The 20793-nt window shown below is 54.7% G+C and overlaps 1 protein-coding gene and 1 long non-coding RNA gene across 3 annotated transcripts in view; one reads left to right on the forward strand and one right to left on the reverse strand.

Moving 5' to 3' along the window:
• FAM53B (family with sequence similarity 53 member B) overlaps window positions 1-20793 on the reverse strand; it is a 113418-nt gene that overhangs the window by 89476 nt on the left and 3149 nt on the right. The window lies entirely within an intron of this gene.
• LOC123331306 lies at window positions 12488-13359 on the forward strand. Its single transcript, XR_006547854.1, has 3 exons — window positions 12488-12608; window positions 12852-12963; window positions 13220-13359. It is a non-coding gene; the product is annotated as an uncharacterized LOC123331306 (long non-coding RNA).

The following is a 20793-nucleotide window of genomic DNA, read 5'->3' on the forward strand; positions in this document are numbered from 1 at the left end:
GTGCAAACCGGGGTGTTTGCATAAGCACATTTTCCAAGCTTGGTCCTTAAGCACAGCAGGGGCGCCTGGTGTCTTTCAGTGACATTAACAATGTTCGGGGATGAAGGAAGTTTCTTAGCAGGCCAGGAAGTGAAGTCACTCACCAGTTTTCACACCTTGGTCTCCTACCTTCTGCAAAGGAATATCCTCCCCCTCAGCAAAATATTTATGGATTTTTGGTGGGCTGGAGGACCGGCCCCCAGCCAGACTGCAGGCACACTTCCGAGCCAGCACAGCTCGGGCAGGGAGAGGCGGTCCTGACCCACTGCAGCCACACCAGCCTTGCCCTCAAAGAACCCCCGGCTGCCGAGCAGAGCGCACAGAGTCCCCCCAGCAGCAGCCGGCACTGGGGCCACAGCTGGAAGGCAGCCCCTCTCTGTCTCAGGGGCCCCGCGGTACCACAAGTGCCGCCCTGGAACAGGGGAGGTGACGCAACAGTAAAGGACTGCTAGGGACGTGAGCACCAGGCCTCCCATCTGCCGCTCGCTCAGGAGGTCACACCCTGACCTCATCTTGCGGACCAGGGCCTCACCCTCCTGAACCCACTGGTGTTACAGGGTCTGGTGCAGAAATGAATCAGCCCGGCTAACCGATCTACCCAGAGGCTTCCGCCCTCCCCTCTGCCCCTGGTGCTGCAGGCGCCACTGCACGTTCGAGAACGCTGTCGGCGGCCAAGACGAAACTCTTCAGGGTCCGTCGTCGTGACAGGAACCCTTGAACTTCGGGCCACCTCACAGTCAACCTTCTCCAAGCTGTGCCTCTGGTGCCTCCCAGGGGGCTTCCGAAGGGTGGGCCCATCTCCACGTAGATGACGCTGACATCAGCACGAGGCAGAGAGAGCCACTCTGTGAACAGCAGCCACCTGTCGGCACAGGCAACACCACACTCTCGAGGAGGCGGGAGAAGGGCTGAGGTCCGAACTCACAGCAAAGCCCAGAGACCCGGTTCTGAATGATTTAGAACGGTTCAGGGGCCAAAGGCAAGGACCAGCTGCTCTCGGCTCCTGTTTCACCTTCCGGCAGGGCGTGGGGCAGGGGAAGGGAGGGGCGCCTCATTTGCAAACCCATCTCCACTTCCTCTAAGCGCCAGGGTGGATGTGACAACCGGCCTCATGAGCACAGCCCTCGAGGGGGTTAAAGAGGAAACGGCAGGGCCAACCCAATTCCAGAAGCCCTGCTAAATGCTTGCAGGGCCTCTAGGGTATCCTGACAGCTCTAAGGGCGACTCCGAGAGCCCTGAGAGACTTAATCCAACCTCGGGAGGTGAGGAGACCACCTCCTTCGTCAGAAATGGCTCGGGCCCCGGAAGAAACGAGGTTCATTCCACATGTGTCCACAACATGCCCCAGTATTCCTGAAAACCTGCAGACGTGCCAGCGGCTGCTGTCGTTGTCACGCTGCTGTCATCGTCCCCTACCGGGGCCAGAGCAACCAGGGAGCGGTGCAGACTTGTCCGACCCTCAGGAAGCGCATTTCACTAAGTCAGCAGCTAAGCTCTACAGCCAGGCCTCAGAGCACCTCCCAAACCCGCCAGCGGGCGAGCTGGCCTTCGCCCCACGTAGAAGGGACCTCGCCCTGCTCAGGAGCCTCCTCTGGAAGAGATGCCAAGCAGGCACGAGCAGGAAGGGGCAATGCCCGCCTCCTCGGCCAGGAGGAAGCCCCAGGGAGGTGAGTGTAAATTATCAATGTGCTCAGAGTTATAGATACAATAATAAAACTTTTTTTTTTTTTTTAAAAGAAGTTGTCGGACTGAGTAAGAGGACAAGATGAAACTGGATGAAATTTAACAGGTCCTTGGACAGAGGTCAGCGTTTGACACCAAAACCAAGTTTCAGGTGCTCTGGGTGAACGGTTAACAGCAGGCTGTCCTCCCGGGAAAGCCAGCTGGGACAGGGTTGTGCTCATTCACTCCACAAGCCCTTGTCCAGCCATTGCTTGGCGTCCGCAGGCGTTGAAGACAAAAACATATGTAAGCCACAGGCCCTCCGCCCACAGAAGTAAATATTATTAACTGATGCATGAGTGAAATAGAAAGTAAAATGCACTAAGAGACGGACTACATTTTAAAAGACAAATGACAAGATAACATACCTGGGTGCGTTCAAAACTGGGCATCAGCACCTCTATGCGGTGCATGCAAAGCCGCGCTGAGGTCTCCCCCCATCATCCCTAAGACATGATAATGTAACTGGGCCTTCCGGAGCGCAAAACTGGGCCTCACCACTTTATGGGGTGCATGCAAAGCCATGCTGGGGTCTCCCCCGACCCATCGGTGGGGGGGGTTTTCTTCCTGAGCAGATTCTTGTTCACATCAGTTATTAATAAACCAACAGAATACTTGCTTGAGTCATGATGCTTATGAAGCGCAAAGCCCACCGCGTGCCCAGACGTGGCATTCACGCCCACCAGGCCCCAGTAGCCAGGGCTGGCAAAGCTGCTCTGCGGGCCCCAGGTCTGGCCTCGCCCAGCCACTGAACAACACTGGCCACACGCAGGGGTCAGTGGCACTCACAAGCCCACAGTGGGTCCCACTTCTCAGAGGGGTCAGATACGGGAGGCACCAACAGAATAAAACAGTTTCTCCCCCAAACTTTCAGCCCAACCCAATTTAAAAGTCACCTGCCTTCCACAAAGCGGAACAAAGGCAAAAACATAACTTGGGCAAACATGGCCTGTGCCCTGCTACTGTCAACCAGGCGGCCTTCCCCCTTGAGCCTCAGATGCCAAATTAATCTGCCCTACAGATTAGTCCTGCTCGGGCGCAAAAAATATGCATCTTCAGCATAGATAAGACGGAAAGCAACTTAACTGCCTAACAGTAACGACAGGATAAACAGCTGCCCAGACATCCATGCAAGGGACAATATGCAGCTTTTCAAAAGACTTGATAGGTACCAAGAGGAAATCATCTTCCAGTCTAGTGCTAAGTGAGAAAGCAAAGACAGTGGACACAGCAAGCTCCTATTTGGGCAAAACTAAATATATGTAATCATAATATAGAAGGATGCAAAAGAAACAATATGAGGGGTCTTTGGGGAGAGGAAGTGGGTGGCTGAGAACAGAGTAGGGAGGAGGCTCTTCACGGAATACCATTTTGCATGTTTTGAACTTTGAAGGTGTGTACTATGCAAAAAAACATATAAATGTTTAAAATCAAAAGTCTGTATATATTTATATATGGTTGCACATCAATGGAGTATCTCTGGGAGAATAAACAAAAAGGCAACAGGAGCTCTTCCAGAGAGAGAAGGCGAGGCCGACCAGGGAGACAGGGATGGAGGCAGGGAGAGTTCCTTTTCACAGCTGAGTTTGTACCCAGTGTACATATTGTCTATTCTTAAAAATCACACACACACACGCGCGCACACTCTCTCACACAGCTGCCGGTAGTTACCCAAATAACCCCCACGGTTCCACGTGTCCCGAGCTTTGCTCACGCTGGGCTCTCTGGTTGCTCACCTCTTAGCCTTGTCCACCTCCAGCTGAGCTCAAGACCCTCAGCTCTTAAGACTCAGTTCAGGTGTCTCCCTCTCCAGGAAGGCTTCGCCCACCCCACAGACGGAGAATCAAAGGAGCGTGAAATGAACGGGCAGCGTGTCCATCTCCCCCGCAGGCTGTGAGCTTCAGGAGGGTGAGAACCCACCACGGTCCCCTGAGTCACAGGACCTCACACGGATAGCTGCTCAGGGAAACATTTGCTGAACCCAAAAAACACATTCGCTCCATTAAGTCGGGTCTCGACTTTCCTGATGCCAAAAGCTATTGAAACCTCTCTTGCTTGTGGGGTTTCCCTGCAGCTATCAAAATTCTGCTGTTGGCACTAATTCGAAGCATTGCATGAATGCTCTCCTCGTCCACGGAGAGGCTGGGCTCAAAGCTGTCTAGGTTCCATGGCAGCAGAGCAGCAGCAGAGCATGTGGTCGGAACAAAATCACTCTCTCTGATACCACTCACCTCCTAGAAACTTGCAAATACCCATCAGGAGGCTCCCTGGGCGGGCTGGCAGGTTGGCAGGAGGCCCTTCACACACCCAATCCCAGGAAAACCTCAGCCCAGGGTCCTTCCCTATTTGTTTTTTTTTTCTCCCCCAAGTTCAGCTTTTAGGAGAAAGCACCTGACTGCACTCAGGGCTGGCAGGGAGGCAGCACCCCCAAATGCTGGCATCCCCTGAGAAACTGGAGGCCTGAGGGCCGGCAGCCAGCACAGTGAGCAAGGAGGGCCAAGGGGCAGGACCTCCGGGGAGAAGTGAGATGTGCATGTGACGCTGTGCTCCTGAACAAAGGGCAGCTTCTGAGGGGCTCTGATTCAACAGGCAGGTCCTACGCACACCCTGCCTCCTCCTCCTGGTACAAGGGCCGCGTCCCCAGTCCCACACTGCCCGGGCTGGCCATGCAAGGGTCTGAGAGAGGAAGGTGGAGGGACCCAGCCAAGCCCTCACACACCACCCGCTGCTCCCAGAGGTATACCGCAAGGCACACCTTGGAAAAAACGCCACGACAAACCTGAACCGTGTACTGAAAAGCAGAGACATCCCTTTGTTGGCAAAGATCCATATAGTCAAAGCTACGGTTTTTCCAGGAGTCATGCATGGTTGTGAGAGTTGGACCATAAAGAAGGCTAAGAGCCGAAGAACTGATGCTTTCCAACTGTGGTGTTCGAGAAGACTTCTGAGAGTTCCTTGGACTGCAAGATCAAACCAGTCAATCCTAAAGGAAATAAAGCCTGAATATTCATTGGAAGGACTGATGATGAAGCTGAAGCTCCAATACTCTGGCCACCTGACGCCAGGAGCCGACTCAGTGGAAGAGACCCTGATGCTGGGAAAGATGCTGGCAGGAGGAGAAGGGGACGACAGAGGATGAGATGGTTGGATGGCATCACTGACTCAATGGACACGAGTTTGAGCAAGCTCTGGGAGATGGTGAAGGACAGGGAAGCTTGGCGTGCTGCAGTCCACAGGTTTGCAAAGAGTCGAACACAACTGAGCAACTGAACAACAGCAACAACACCGAGTGCCCGGGCAGACACGTGCTGCAGGACAGGAGCGAGCTGAGGCCCCAGACGGGGAGGCCCAGGTCTGGGCAGGTGTCCTAGAGGCGGCGGCAGGAGTGTCGGGCTTCATGGAGACAGGGTGAGGCCATCTCCAGGAGCAGTCGACTGGCGACACATCCCATACGCCAGGGAGCTGGGGACAGGTGAGGCCCTTCCCCGCTTCGGCAGAAGGAGCCCCATGCTGCCCAAATGGGCACGTGTCCGGCTGATGCCCGCAGCCCTCTCAAGCCTCTGGAGGGTGGGGGCTCTGCCATCCAGGGGTGGCCTCAGCCGCACCAGCCTCCCCACCCCTGGCCTGGCCCCACCTCTCCAGCTCTCGGCGGGTGGGAACACCAGGCCAGCAGCTGAACCACGAGGGGCACCCGCCAAGCAGTGCCAGAGCATCCTGAATGGGCGTCCCACACCACCCCCTTCCATAAAACGGCAGCAGGAAGGTACACAGGGTGAAACAGCTTCTCTGCTCTCTCGGCGCGCCAGGGGCCCGGCTCCGACCCACGCGGCTAGCTCAGCCGCCCACAGACAATACAGTAATTGTGCTTGCTCCCAGGGGAGGGGGAGCGGCCACGCCCTGCCCCACGTGAGAATGTCACGACCGTCCCGGACTCCCGAGTCACAAATATGTGATCAAGGCCTGTGCCGAGCACGCGCTCACCACGTGTTTGTGTGCCTATGAGAGCACAAAAGCACAAGGGCCCACGTGCTTCAGCTGCTGGGGGACTGGGTCCGGGGACAGCAGAGGACAGGCAGCAAGAAGCAAGTCCCAGACACAGCACAGAGACGCTTCATTCAAAACCATGACTGCTTTATTGTCCCCCTAGTTTTTGAGGGGAAGTATGGGCGGGGAGGTGGGGGACGTGGACACTTCTTTACAAAACAAAACTGCACGGAAAACTGCAAAGTGAGGCAAGACTGATGACTGCCATCGCATCCAGATACTCCATCCGAGGCTAAAGACGGACGGGAGACAGGCAGTGATTTCAGATTCACACAGGAAAACTGAAAACCAAAAATGAGGTGAAATCCGTCTTCGCAGGCAGGCAGCCGCCACTGACAACAACACTGATTTCAGGACACCTGAGTCAGAGGGCGCCTCTGCCTCAAGACTGATTGATACCTGCAAAGTCATGCGAAGCAGATGCAGAGCATGCGCATTGTGAGGGGACCAAGCTGCCCTCGAGGAGGCAGGTTACCCAGCATCTCCATGCAGATGTTAGCTCAGCCCAAGCACGGCCTTTCCTTGATGAGACAGGGTAAAATAAACCTACCTGGGGAACCAAAACTCAAAAGATCCCATGTGCCATAACTAAGACCTGGCCATCAAATAAGTCAATAAATATATTTTTTTAAAAAGATGTAAAGCTTTGTGTGTACGTCTGCAGAACAGCAAAGTAAAAAGGCGATCAGAATCGCAAGCAGGGCAGGCATCAGAGTCAGTGGCTGGGAACCACACCCTTGCTGGGGTGAACGCTGGAGCCTCTTTCAACAACGTGGTTACCAGGGCAGTGGTTCTCAAAGTCGTGGTCCCGGGACAAGCAGCAAGTTGCTTCACCTGGAAACCTGTTAGAAATGCCAAGTTTCACTCCCCACCCCACCTAGAGTGAATCAGAGACTCTCTGAGCAGAGGCCAGCAATCAGGGCTTTAACAAGCCCTCCAGGTGAGTCTGATGCTCCTTGAAAGTTTGAAAACCAATGTTCTACTTGCCTTGGTCCTTAGAACCCGGATACTTGGGGGGGAGGACAATTTTGCAGATGAAAAAAAGGGGGTCCATCAAAGCTGTTGTTCAGTCCGTAAGTCACGTCTGACTCTGTGACTCCAAAGCTGCAGCACGCCAGGCTTCCCTGTCCTTCACTATCTCCCGGCGTGCGTGCTAGGTCGCTTCAGTCACGTCAGACTCTTGGCGACCCTATGGTCTGTAGCCTGCCAGGCTCCTCCGTCCTTCAGAGTTTCCAGGCAAGAATACTGGAGTGGGTTGCCATGCCCTCCTCCAGGGGATCTTCCTGACCCAGGGATCGAACCCACGTCTCTTATGTCTCCTGCATTGGCAGGTAGGTTCTTTACCACTAGAATCACTTGGGAAATCCACTATCTCTCAGAGTTTACTCAAACTCATGTCCATTAAGTCGATGATGCCATCCAACCATCTCATTCTCTGTCATCCCCTTCTCCTCCCACCTTCAATCTTTCCCAGCATTAGGCTCTTTTCCAATGAGGTGGCTCATCAAGAGGCCAAAGTATTGGAGCTTCAGTATCAGTCCTTGCAATGAATATTCAGGGTTGATTTCCTTTAGGATGGACTGGTTTGAGTCTCATGCAAATGTTCATGAGGTCAGAAAGGGGTGGAGGTCTAGGTCCCACCGCCAGCACTTCATCTGGGCCAGGACGTGGGGACTTAGATAAAGATGACTCAGTGCTTGTCCTTGAGGCCCTCCTAGCAGAGCCTAGAATGCTCTCAAGAACACCAGTGGGGGCAGGGCCTTTGGGGTCCTTCTCAGGAGTCTTGGCCCTGGGGGTCAGGGGTTAGACAAAGCCCACAGGCATGGAATGGACTGGCTGGGAGGGGAGGAGGAGGCAGATGGGGAGGCAGAATGTCTGCCACAACCGGAGGAAAAAAATGGGGATGAAGAAAAGAGAGTAAATGAAAGGAGTGACTGATACTAAATACCTGAAGGAATACGAGAAGAAAAACTCAATTCCTAGGGGAAAAAAAATAGAAATTGCCATTTGGAGGCTCTTTGCTTCCACTTGGTTCATTGAGTCTCTGTCGAAAAGAATAAGCTGAGAGACTCTGAGAAGCGTGTTCTCATTTACCCTGAGAAATTTTTTCTCTCTCGATCACCAGCAGAAGTTATCTACTTGATACATAGCAGCTAGACTGCCTGTCAAGATAATTTAGAGATTAAATCTTTGTTTAAAAAAAGAAAATCCTACATCATCTATTAAAACCATGGGAGCACTTTCGAACTAAGAAGATTAAACTGGGTGAAGCAACTGAATGTGACTTTAGGGGCTTGGGGGGACAGAAACGACCTGCAAGGCAACTGGGGGAAACCCCAGGCTGGAGACTGGCTTCCAGGAGTCAAGGGTCATTTTTCACGGAGCAGACTGGGGGTCGTGCGGGCAGGTTCAATGGGAGCAGCCAGAGGGAAGCCTCACGGAGATGAACAGAGCACTTCCCGGGCTCATCTCTGTCAGTTTCCTCGCAGGTGGCACAACCAGCCAGATAACGGACGGAATGACTGTGCACTTGGGCATTTCCACCACCGCGCACCTTGAACCATACAACCCGGGGGACCAGAAAACCTAAATCTGCCTTCTGAACGGCATGTCCACTCCAGTGATCTCAAACATCTTCCAGAGCCAAGCAGGGAATAGAAACAAGTGAAGCCTGATGGGCAGGAACTGTTTTGCCGAGCAGGGAGCCCCCGGGGGGCTGGATGGCTGGCTACCCCTGCCCAGCTGTGGGCGGGGGAAAGAGGACCCAGGATAAAACTATATTAAAGATCTTCTGATGTGTCAGAAAAAGCTGACCATCTAGACTTCTTCGTACAATCTTGGTTTTTAAATGTTGTCAAGAAATGCAGAAGTGCCTAGAGCACCCTGGGGGCCAAACAAACTCTGCCAGGGGACCACATCTGGCCCCCAGACCATGGGTGCACAACCTCTGCTCTAAAGGACGCTGACTACTCAAGCTCTGAAGTCACCCAGACAACCGCACTTCATCTCGGTTCGAAGAGCCTGATGGCTGCGCCCTGAGTACCCCAAAGTCACGCATATTCATCTGTATCACTCCTGGCTGGTTCTGAGTTAGAGGAAGCCCTAAAAAGGACTAGAAAGCGCAGACTGTCTGAAATTCAGAGCACACCAGGGCATCACCATGACGCTCGCAATCCCTAACGGCAGAGGCCTGCCTTCCCAGCTGCGTGATCAGAGAGGTGCATGAGCTGTGGTCTTACTGGGAGCAGAGGACGCCCCGGGTCTGGCCCACCCTCACTGGAAGGGCTCCCTTCCAGCCTCTCCCACAGTGGGGTATCAGGGAAGGGGCGCTTCCATGCCAAGTTCTTTAAACAAATCCAAGTAAACCCGGCAGACAGAAGAGATGGTTCTGGAGCCCCGATGCCTACACGTGGCTGGCTTCCTCGATCACAACTCCCGCACAGAACACAGGGTTCTGTTTTGATGACCTCTATGCAAGATACAGAAATGAGACGGGGGTTTCCTGCCTCTGATTTCAAAACAGCCTGGGACAAATGAAGCCTTCTTGTACCACAACCACATATTCAGAGGGACAGCTCCATCAAGTAGGCTTTCTTAAATGTCAACCCACAGAGCAACCTACTTCTCTTCCCGCAGGACGTAAGACAGTGGTGGTGGCGGGGTTCGGGGGGAGTGCTGTCCAGAGAAGAGGAGACTCCTCTTGCAGATGGTGGCACAGTCCCCGACGGGGGATGGCACCGGGTGTGGAGGAGAGATGGGCTTTGGAACAGAAGAACTGGGATCCAGCCTGTGAGGATGGGCCTGCACTCGGATATGCCCGCAGCTCAGTCCCCTCCTGTGGAGTGGGGCTCATTAGCCAACAGCCAATTGCCTGGGTGACCAGGTGCTCACCCAGCACCAGCTCCCTAAGTAACGAGCCACTTCCACAGTGAGGTGCTGTACCAGGGTTCCTGGGGGACACACATACTGCCCCTTTCTGGGTGGTGAGACCAGCGGTGAGCAATCCCAGGCACGGCCCAATCTGCCAATGTTCTCAGGCCCCCACCAGCCTTAGAGGGCAGGCCCCGGAGACCATCCTGAGTGGCTGGCTAGAGGCAAGCCGAGTGTCAGAGGAGGGTACGCAATCAAGCCTGGGCTTCCAGGGCTCTTGCTGCGTGTCCTCTTAACCCCAACTTCCTCCTCACCAAGCACTTCTTTCACGCAACTCTGTGGCTAAATGCACCAGGCTTATCTGGTTTCCTCCCTTTTGCACTCTTGCCCAAAGTCCGGGAAACTCCTCCTGATATCTCAGGCTTGCATTTTGGAGATGTTTTCATCCTGACGCAAAGGGAGTGGGCACTGTCTAAGCTGGGTGATGCGAGCAGACTGGACTCATGGAAACCCAACGTGGACAGGCCCAGCCATTCCCAAGGGCACAAGTGGACCGGACTCCTGACAAAATGCACCATCTCGTGAAGGCAGTGAACCCCAGACCGGGACAGCTCAGCGGAAAACAACCCCGCGGCGTCTCTCCACCTTCAGAGTCCACCAGCGTCCAGCAATGTGGGGAGGCAGTTCCAGCAGCGATGCATTTTCAGTCGGGCCCCACGCACAGAACTCACATCCATGTTCCCCACATTTGCTGCCCCACCTCGGAATGACTCTACCCCTAACTAGCTTCCAAAGAGACTGGGAGTCAGCAAATGTGGGAATCAAGCAAGACAAGAGCTACAGTTCAGCCAGCTCCCAGCTAGTCAACAGACTGCCCCAGCGCTGCAGCTGACGGCATTTTAAGGAGAAAGCCACGTGACGCTGGCTAGTGGCAGGGTCTGGAACGTCTCTTCCTTCCTCATGCTACACAGAAGCCACCATTCTAAATGAATAGAGTAGTTCCTCATCTGTTGCCCATGGAAAACATGGCCATTCTATCAAAACAAAAACGTGCCCAGCCCAGCCCAGGAGGAACAGTGATACGACCCATCGGGTCCAGGTGGTCTGGAGCAGAGTGCGATCGGAACACAGGCAAGGGGGGATTTCTGTGGACTTCCACACAGCCCAGCGTGTGTGTACACCTGCATGTGCACACACACACACACCAGCGGGGGGAAGTGCTGGGCACAGCAGAGCTGACGTGGCCACCAGCCCAGGTGAGCCAGGAGTCGGGGGTAGAGGAGCTGGGGTCACAGGCTGGAGAGGCAGGGCTGAGGGGGTCCTCGCGTAGCTACTGGTCACCTGGAGTTGGGCACCGTGGTCTGCATGGTGAGGGGCTTGCCCACAGTCACAGAGAAGGAAGGTCTGGGGGCAGCTTCTCCACTCCAGGCCGAGGCCCCCCTCTCGCATCACACATTTCTCCATCACCTCTGAGTCAACGAACTCACTCTGCACCCTGTGTTTTAGGGCCAGGGAAGCCTGTGTCCTTTCTTTCCCTGAAGTGCCTCCTCCATACTTCCGGTTCCCTCACACACTGGGAGACGGTCTGGGCTTCCCGGGTGGCTCAGGGGTAAAGAATCCACCTCCCAACACAGGAGACGTAGGAGACTCAGGTTTGATCCCTGGGTCCGGAAGATCCCCAGGAGAAGGAAATGGCAACCCCACTCCAGTATTCTTGCCTGGAGAATCCCATGGACAGAGGAGCCTGGCAGGATACAGTCCATGGGGTTGCAAGAGTCAGACACAATTTAACACACGCACGAGAGACTAGGTTTAGCACACTTCTGCCCCTAGAACGTTCTGTGCCATTGGGCTAAGTTTTATATCTGCGCCTTCCAACATGACAGTGAGGAACCGCACGTAGCTACTGAGCACGTGATGAGTCGTTACTGCAGGTGAAGAACTGAATTCTTAATTCTACTGTTTTAAATTTAAACAATCATAATTGTGCCAATTATCCCTCAATAAAGCTGGAAAAAACTTTAAGCAGCTACCACGCTGAACAGCACAGGTTTGGTATACAGACCCATCCATACAGGCAGTGGGTCAGCTTGTTGTTTTTTTTTTCTGTAATAGGCCGGACAGTAAACGTCTTGAGCTCTGCAGACCATACAGTCTACCCCACCGCCTCCCGTGACCTCACCTGGTCTCCCCACAGATCCACCCAGACCCCAGGCAGAAGCGGCCAGCCTGCTCTTTCTCTAGCAGGTGCAGGCGAAGGGCTGGCCGGGCATCCGCGCTTCAAAGCTGAGAAGGGTACCATCAGGCCAGGGGCCCTCGGGCCGACCCAGAGCCTGTGCCAGGCTGGCCCTGTTCTTCAGAGGCTGAGCTGAGAGCTCCGGGCCACGACCAAGAGCAGAGATGTCCTGGGGTCTTTTCTGCAGCCCTCGAGGACATGCCTGAATCTTACAAAAGGTTTAAAAATCTGACACTTTCCGTTTAAGCAAATTAGAACCCAATCACCTGCGGACAGGCCACCCCCTACATGCCTCAGCCGGCAGTCCAGGTGCCTGACAGGGATGGCTCTTCCCCTCTGCTCTGCAGCTCACCTTTTGGGTCCCTTTCAGCCTTCACCAGGTCTGACCACTCTCTTACTTTTCTTTCTAACAGGTGAGGGCGGTTTGCTAACTGCCCTGGGAATCAGATGAACAGGAGCAGCCAGCTTACTTAACTTCCCTCCTGGAGACTAAATGCTGATGTACAAAACCCCCCACGAGGCTTGGAAAACACACCCTGAAAGCCGAGATGGGCTGCTGAAGGGCCCAGCCTTAGAGATTCACTATTCTCCTTCGTTCTCGTTCTCTGGGCCTGAGTCACATGCCACACAGCCACCAAGGCCTGGAATCCTGGCTGGCATCTGAGGGTGTGGAGTTCACAGGAGCGCCAGACACCAGGTGACCCGTGCAGAACATTCTCGCGTGTTTGTGTCAGCAACTCCCCACCCTTTGAGATCACCAGCGAGAACACGCTATAGCAGAACCCAAAGGGCACCCAGACTCCTTTTTTCCATCACACCAATGTGGTTACTTTCTTCTCCTTTAAGGGGAAAAGAAAAAAAAAAAAAGCAGGTTTACCCTGAATCAGACTTTTCCAGCTCATGCAATGCCAAAAGGCTTTGTTCATTTTGATTCCTTTAGTTCCAGTACAGGTGCAGGCAAGGAACTCTGGAAGGTCTTGGGAATCCCAAATGCTCCCACTGAAAGCAAGAGCTGCAACTAAAATCAACACAAACCACATGCCTACGGCCAAGTAGGTGCCACTTGGTGATAATTCCCTGTGTAGGGGGCTAGTCTTGGGCTCTCCCAGAAGGTCACTCAGAGGTCAAAAGGATGGGACCCCTGAGCAGTCTTCCCAGAAGGGGGCCCCTGGTAAGGAGCAGGCTGTTCCCATCTCCTCCTCCCAGTTGCCTCCTCGCCAGCTTCCAGCAAGTGTCCGACTAACCAACCACTACCTCTTTTGACCCTCATCCCTGCCTTCTCTCCTGGGTCACTCTGTGGTCTCCCAGGTGTCTGCTCCAACCCCACTCCACAGTGAAGCTCCACAAGCACCAAGCCTCTCAGAGACAGAAGCATCAGCAAGTGCCCCCAGCTTCCGGCCCACCAGGATAAAGTCCGGACTCCTCCGTCCGGCACCCGCACCATCCTGACTCACGGCTGAGCTGCGGGCACAGCGGTGCGCTTCCCACCCTCGAGCCTAGGTCATCCTCCACCACGAGGGGGTGGTCTCCAGCCGCCACGCCTCTGCGCTCCCTGCTCCCTGTTCTAGAATGCCTCCTTCACGGCCCCCACCCAGTCTGCATCCGTCCAAACCCCTCCTTCCTCAAGCCTCCTGCTGAGCCCTGCTCCCTAGGGCTCGGTTTAAATGAACCCCCTGTGACTCCCACGGGACTGGGGGCTCACCAATGCCCCATGGACCCACATGTCCACTACACTGCCCCAGGCACGTGGTGGGAAGTGCATGAACACAAGTGCAGTCTGACTGCGGCTCAAGTCCACAAGTTCCTCAAAGGCAGGGATTAGGGTCACTCAACTCAGGATTCTTCAGAGATGCTGACACATACCGTAGGCGCTTCCTAGCCACTGACTGAACAGGACTGCGCTGGGAATGGGGGGGGGGGGGTAGGAACCAGCATGCAGAGTGTTCTGTGGTCACCAGAGAAGGAGCCATACATCTGAAGAGGCACACAGGGCAAGGATGATGGGCTCTGTCGCATCCAGCAAGGGCGGAGGCAGCCCGGATGTCCTGGTCACCCCCTTCACACTGCCCCTTGGTCACTGAGCTTCGTGACGTCCAGGAAAAGGGTCTGTGTCGAGGCCACCCCAGGCCAGCCACCTCAGTGGGTCCTCTACGGGGAGAGCTCTCTAAAGCCAGCCCCAGCCACCCAAGCCAGACTGAGGGCAGGGGCGGAGTTGGGGCAGCCGCCCAGACTCAGTGATTAGTCTGTGCACCCCTGCAGGAATGGGTCTCCCCAAAGCTCCCCAAAGGAGAGGGTCTCCCCAGGAAGGTCTCCCCAGGAAAGGGTCTCCCCAAAGCTGTCCAAAGCAGAGCAGCGACCTCTCGGGCCAAGACTGTCCACCCTGCGAGCCCCACAGGAGGACCAGGCTGGGGCTGATGAGGGGACACTCGGGAGACACCAGGAGGACTTCCCTGGAAGTCCAGGGGTTAAGACGCCATGCTTCCTCTGTGGGCAGCGCAGGTTCAATCCCTGGGTGGGAAATGAAGATCCCACAGGCCGCGCAGCATGGCCAGAAAAGCAGAAAGATGAACATGAAAATAAGAAGTGGGGAATGGAGACCGCCAGGGACCACTGGCCTACCCACTCCCTGGGAAGGGGACGGCCCTCCCTTCCATCATCCCAGTCACGGACTCGTTTGAAAAGCTCTGATGAGCTTAGATGAGCTCTTGCTGCTGGAGAAACCAGGGGCAGCTGGGGGGCAGGGGCGCGGGCAGAGGGGTTCTGGAGGCAGTGGACTCGCACCCCAGGAGTTGGTGAAACATGCCTCAGCAAACGCCCCAGCTCCAGCCACATAACCTGACCCAAGAGGACATGGGCAGTTATGAAAGGCAGCTCAGCAAGTTGAAAAGAGGGGCAAAATAAAGACATCAGCAATGGCGAGTCTGCGAAGAACCTTAAAGACAGTGAAGGACCTGCCACCCTCAGTCCTCAGAGGGGCGCGGCCAGGAAGTGGCCACAGAATTCCTTCCCAGACGGTGGTGAGGGTGGAGGCAAGATAACGGGGCCACACCATGACACACATCCAGTGTTCCATGCTCGGGACCGAATTCAATCACCTTTGGTAAACAGGAGATTTTGCTTCCCAAGCAAAAAAGCTCAAAAGATTTCGCCCATCTTAGCTGAGAGACACACTGCAAACCAGGTCGTTAACGTGGGCTTTCACCCTTCTTCCCCTAAATCACAAGACGCCCGCCAAGGGAGACTGGAAGTGAAGAAAGGCTCTCTACCTGACCCAGCCTCACCTGGCCAGCCAGGTCCAGCTCCAAGTCAAGTCCCCACGGCTCTGTCCCTCGTCCAGTCACCCACTGGCCATAGGGACCAGTCACCTCAGTCCTTCCCCTCACCGGTCCCACCAAGAGCACGTGCCTGCCACGGGCTGCACCCCAACGTACACTGGGCTCCGAGTGTCCCCAACCATGGTTTCCCTCAGTTTCCCCCAACCCAGGCCTGGCCACACTCCAGACAAGGGAACCCAGGCAGCAAAGGCAGTCCTGCCTAAGAGCAACCGGTCAGCAGAGGGCACACCTAGGATTCAAACCCCGGGCACTGATGCCAGAGCTGAAAACTGCCCTTGGGTTTCCCCTCCTCCCTGCCCAAGTTCCTCTGTAGTTCTCTGGCTGGCAGAACTTCTGCCCACCCAGTCCAGCTCACGTCCCCGGGCAGCACCACACCCTTCACCGGGGGGCTTCCTGGACAGGCCCCCACCCAACCCTGAAAGCACTGGGAGGCAGGGCGGGCGAGAGGAGAGACCCGAGGCCACAGGGGTCACACAGCCAACCATATCCAGCAAGTGAGCCGACACGGGCCCGCCACCCTCCCCTGGGGAATCCCATCGTCTGACTGTCCCCAGGCCTTCGGGAGGAGGGGGCCCCCAGGACCATGCCACAGAGGGCCCCCTGCATCCCAGACCCTGCCTGGAGTCTCAGAACCACAGACCCCAGCCCCACCCCCGCATCCTGAGTGCAGAGGCGGCTGGCCGTGGAGACCTGTGTCCTTCCACCTCCAAACCGGCAGAGAGGCAGCTTGCAGGCGGCACCCGGGACCTCCCTGCACTCCCAGGCCCCGGGCCAACATGAAGGCCAGAGCAAGGGGAATTCCAGGCGCAGCGCAGGCCTCTCCCAACCGGGCCGTCAGAGCACTTGAGCCAGAGGGTGGCGGGAAGGAGGGTGGCCTCTCAGGGCGAGCCACCGCCTCCCCCCGGGGGAACTGCTCCAACTGCAGGGACACAGGCCTGGGCAGACCCTGCTCCCCGGGCCCCGCGGCAGGCCCTGGCACGTGGCCACCTGGCCCCCTCCTAGAGGTGGCAGCTCAGTGCCCAATCTCTAACCGCCAGGGGCCATCTCCCCGGACGATGCCCCCTGCTTATGGCAGGAAGCGCATCTCTGCTGCCCCGGGGGCAGCCACTGGGCCAAAAGGGAGCCTGGTGGCAGGGACAGGATGGAGGCCATCACGAAGAGCTGGGAGGTCACTGTCCCTCAAACCCAAGGCCAAGTCATTTCTCTAAGCAGTGGCGTTTTCAGCAAGGGACGGAGCGAGTCCCTCAGCCACAGGCTGTGCTGAGGACTCAGTGAACGAATGAAGAAAAGTGGCCAGCTCTGCGAGGGACGCCCGGCAGGTGTCCAATCAGTGTCTGCTAAATGAAGGCAGGAAGAACAAACCTCCCCCCCATGCCTGACCACCTCATTAGGCCCGAACCCAACTCCTAGTGAAGGAAAAAGAGCCCTTATTTATGCGCCACCTCCGGCGCCCAGAAGAGCAGATGGACAAACCTTTGCCAAAGCAACCAAAGGCCTTTTGATCAAGCCCGAGGTTTCAGCACTTCCCCTCGGGTCTCAGTTTTCCCAGTTGACAATGGCGGACTTAGTAACCCTGTACTCTCAACGACCAAAGAGAGGCCTGCTGCCCCCACGCTGGGGAGGAAGTGAAATCTGGGATGGACGGTCCAAGCCAACTGAGGGTGTTGGAGGGCATGTTTCACCAGGCTAAAGAGCACTGGATGAGGACCATGCTGCCTGTGGGTCTGGACTGCACAGCACGCTGTCTCACGAGCAAGACAGTGTCCTAAAGTCTCACCGGAGAGGAGGCAGCACTCGAGTAGGGGACCCAGGGACAGGGGGAGGGCGGGGACACAGATTCTGGTCTCTCTGTGCACCGGCCCATGTGACCAGGCGAAAAGTCACCCCATCTCTGGCGGTGGGATTCACCTTCTGTAAGATCCCATCAGCGGGCCACAGCAGCTCCTGCTCTCCCAGCCCCTGCTCACCCGAAATGGAACTCTACGAAAAACGTGATCTCAAGTATGTAGAAGGACAGGTTCCCGGCAGTCAGGTACCCTTGGGTGGCTGTCAGTATGACACTCACTGCAAACCAAGATGAAAAGGCCCAGCAGCTCTCTGAGAATCACCGATGGACAAAATTGCTTCCTCCCGCCTGAGCCCCACACAGACACCATGTGCCCAACCTCCAGAAGGAATGCGGGGCCTACGTGACAACAGACCGAATAAAACCTGCCCTCTTCATTCCAGAAAGGAGGTGGCTCAGAGGGGCTGTACCAAATCCTGTGAGGGGCAGCGAGCACCTGGCCAGGCCGAAACAGGAACTACCTGGACGATGCCTGCAGCAGGCACTGGGCCCAGGGGTGGGTACCGCTCAGATTCTCCTTCGCTGAGACATGGCGGCAGCAGTGGAAAATTCCAATAGGTTTATTCCACTCCTGAACAGGAAGGCCCCTAATCCCCTACGAAGGAGAGAGAGGTATACGCAGAGTCTATTCCAGTCCTCATGCCTCAGTCTTAGATGCACAACGGAATCAACTCAGAAGCTTTAAAAATATCAACGCTGAGTCCCACCCCTTCTCTCCAAGATTCTGATGTAACTGGTCCGAGATGCTGTCTGGGCATCCAGACTTTTTTTTTAAACCTCCCCAGGTGATTCTAACATGCAGCCAAGGTTGAGGACCACCTCTGTGGATGCTAAACACTCAGTCAATGGAGGGGTCCCAGGCCTCTCCCACAAACCCCTGAGGAGCACAAAAGCCAGAAGACCCAGCCAGGCAGCCCTTGCTGGAGATGGGCGTCTTCACTCTGCCTTCCCCCCACCCACCGCCTCCACCCCCACACACAAACCAGGATCAACCTGCAAAGAGCCATCTGTCTGAGACAGAACGCAGGGCCTCTGCCCAGTCCTGGCTGGGGCATACCAAGTGCCCACACACTGGAGGATGGACAACTGTATTCAGTTATTTGATTACTTTGGGCATGTAAACAGAACATCATATTGTGCAAACCTGGGGTGGCAAGTACCACAAAATGATTTACTCTGAAACATCTCACTCAGCTACAAAAAAAAAAAAAAGAAAAAAGGGGGGGGAGATAAATGCTGGAAATCCTTTTAACAATCTCTTTGAAGGCAAAATGGGATCTGCATACATGGTGATGCTTCTAATGGGCTGCCAGATTTATTTCCCATTTCCCCCAGAAGGTCACTAGGAATAATCATATTTTCCTGTGAATCTGTCTTTTGTAAAGACAAAGCGAAACATTTCAGTCTTCCCAACTGAAGCACTGCCTTTGGTCCCACTGCAGATACAGCAATAGAATTCAATCATTCCTTTAAAAGGGGAAGAAAAAAAAAAAGACTGCGGAAAACAGAGGGGCAAGGGAAAGAGGCAGTTAAAATTTCTAAGTTTCCCTGTGGTGTTAACAAGACTAAACAAAATTTATGCTTTGAGATAAAACAGAACTCGGTGCCTCCGCATCTTATGAACACGGTGTATGGAGAGCAGGCAGGCTTGTGGAGCCAGAGAGAATGAAACAGAGCCCCCAGCTGCTCAGTCTTCCAGCTGTTGTGTCCTGGCACCGCCCTCAGCCTCAGTTTCTTCAGCTGTAACTGCAGGACTGCTTTGAGAGTTGAGAGACAGTGGATGCAAAGCCCCTGGCAAGGGTGAGCCTCCACAACCAGTGGGCACTGCTATTATTTCTGAAATAGCCCACCCCCATTTCAGCTAAATCCCACTGCACCCAACTTTTGTACAGGCCTGCATCTTGGGAACCCCATTATATCATCGCAGGAGGAGAATCTGTTTCTTTGTTTCATGGGAGAGTCAGAACAGCCAGGAGTTGGCCTGGTCCTGCGTTCTGGGGTCAAATGGGCTTTTTACCAACATGATTTGCTTTCACCTCCTGAGCGGGGAGCCGGATAGAAAAAGTCCCTCTAGGGACTACAGCTGCCTATGGGGGGGGGGGGGGGGGCGGTGCTGTGAGATATTCCTGCACAGTCTGGCCAGGCTGTCCCCCTCCCCTCTGCTAAAAGCAGCGTCCCGTGCAGCAACCCCCCCCCCCCCCAACCCCGCAGCAGGAGAGGAGAATCATAAAGAAGCGGGGTGCCCGTCACACTTCTCCCTGACGTGATGTGAAATTCTACAAGGTAGACCCTTTGAAATGCAAAATCTTCCAGAGTCCTTCAAATGTGTTTTTATTTTCTTGGGTTCCTAAGGCTGCTTTCAGACACACCCATCAGCATTTCCCCTCTCAATCAACCCACACTTAACAAAAAAAAAAAAAGGGAAGAAGATGAGGAAAAAGCAGCAGGAGGAGGAGCAGGAGGCAGCTGCAGCAAAGACGTCTCTGTTTTTTGAAAACGCTCAAGTATCCTCAATCGCTGCAAAGGGGAAAAGAAAAAGAAAAAGCTTGTCCTCCGCTCCAGCCTCTTGTATCCCTCCTCCAGGACACCCCGAAGCCAAGTTTCCTCTGGAAGGTTTCCTCCCCTCTCTGCTGATGCTCCGGATCTCAGAGAACTTTCCTGAGACAAGAACCCGGGTGCCTCCCGATCAGAGTTCGGGAGGGTTAAGACCGGCACCACCAAAACCACAACCCGCAATTTTCGAAGCCCAAACCTTGATCCAAAACCGTGTGCACAGGAGGTTTGGATTAAACATCAAAGAAGAAGTTACCTTACAACAAAGTTGTTTGGCCAAGAAAATTACTTCGCCGTAAGAAGAACCCTCGGGAACGGTAAAATTGCTTTTGAATATAGACTTTTCAGTGGCTGGGGTCATTAATCATGTTAATGTAAACTGAGCTAAAACAAAAATTTTCTAAGCGAGTCTCCGGGCACATCAGCGTATCTAAGCCTCTGGGTTTGTTTCCAAAGTTCACATCCCCGGCAGGCAATGAAACTACTGTTAGTGGGGTCAGATATTACAGTGCAGTCCCCGACCTTGGGCCATAATAAAGGTGACTCAGTCGTGTAGAAAGAACCCTCATAAAGTTAGGCAGGAAACAAACACAGAAATTAATCAGAGAAGGAGAGTCGATGATTTTGGAAAGTTTGTTCGTTGGGCAAGTTTAAACAGCAACTCTCCCTGGATGATCAGACATTGCAGAAAAGAGCTGGGGGAAACCAGTCAGCATTCCTCACAGCACCCAAGTCCCCCGTCCCGGCTCTGCTGTGGAGGGTGGAGGGCAGGCCGGCAGCTGGACCAGGCGAGGAGGAGAGTGAAGCCCAGCAGAGTTAAGCCAAGCAGAGCCCTGCCAGACCCAGCCATGTGCTTCATGCTGGCAACAAACCGGTTCTTTCAAGAGAGGAAGAGTCTGACAAAAAGGACAGCTGCAGCAAGATGAGAAGCTGAGAGGCAAAAACCTCGAACAAGTCCCGGGTTTGGGATTCTCCTCTCAAGTCCCCGCCCCCCCAAAAAAAAATCACCTCTGGGGTTTACAAGGGCTAGTGAATCTATTAAAGTGTCCCCCTGGCTGGATCAATTAGAGCCCCTCCACATCTGGTTTCCATCGAAAACTGAAATTTGTATTATCAGCGTATTACATAACAAATTATGCCCCCAGGTT

This window comes from Bubalus bubalis, chromosome 23, assembly GCF_019923935.1.
Source record: "Bubalus bubalis isolate 160015118507 breed Murrah chromosome 23, NDDB_SH_1, whole genome shotgun sequence".
Classification (NCBI taxonomy): domain Eukaryota; kingdom Metazoa; phylum Chordata; class Mammalia; order Artiodactyla; family Bovidae; genus Bubalus; species Bubalus bubalis.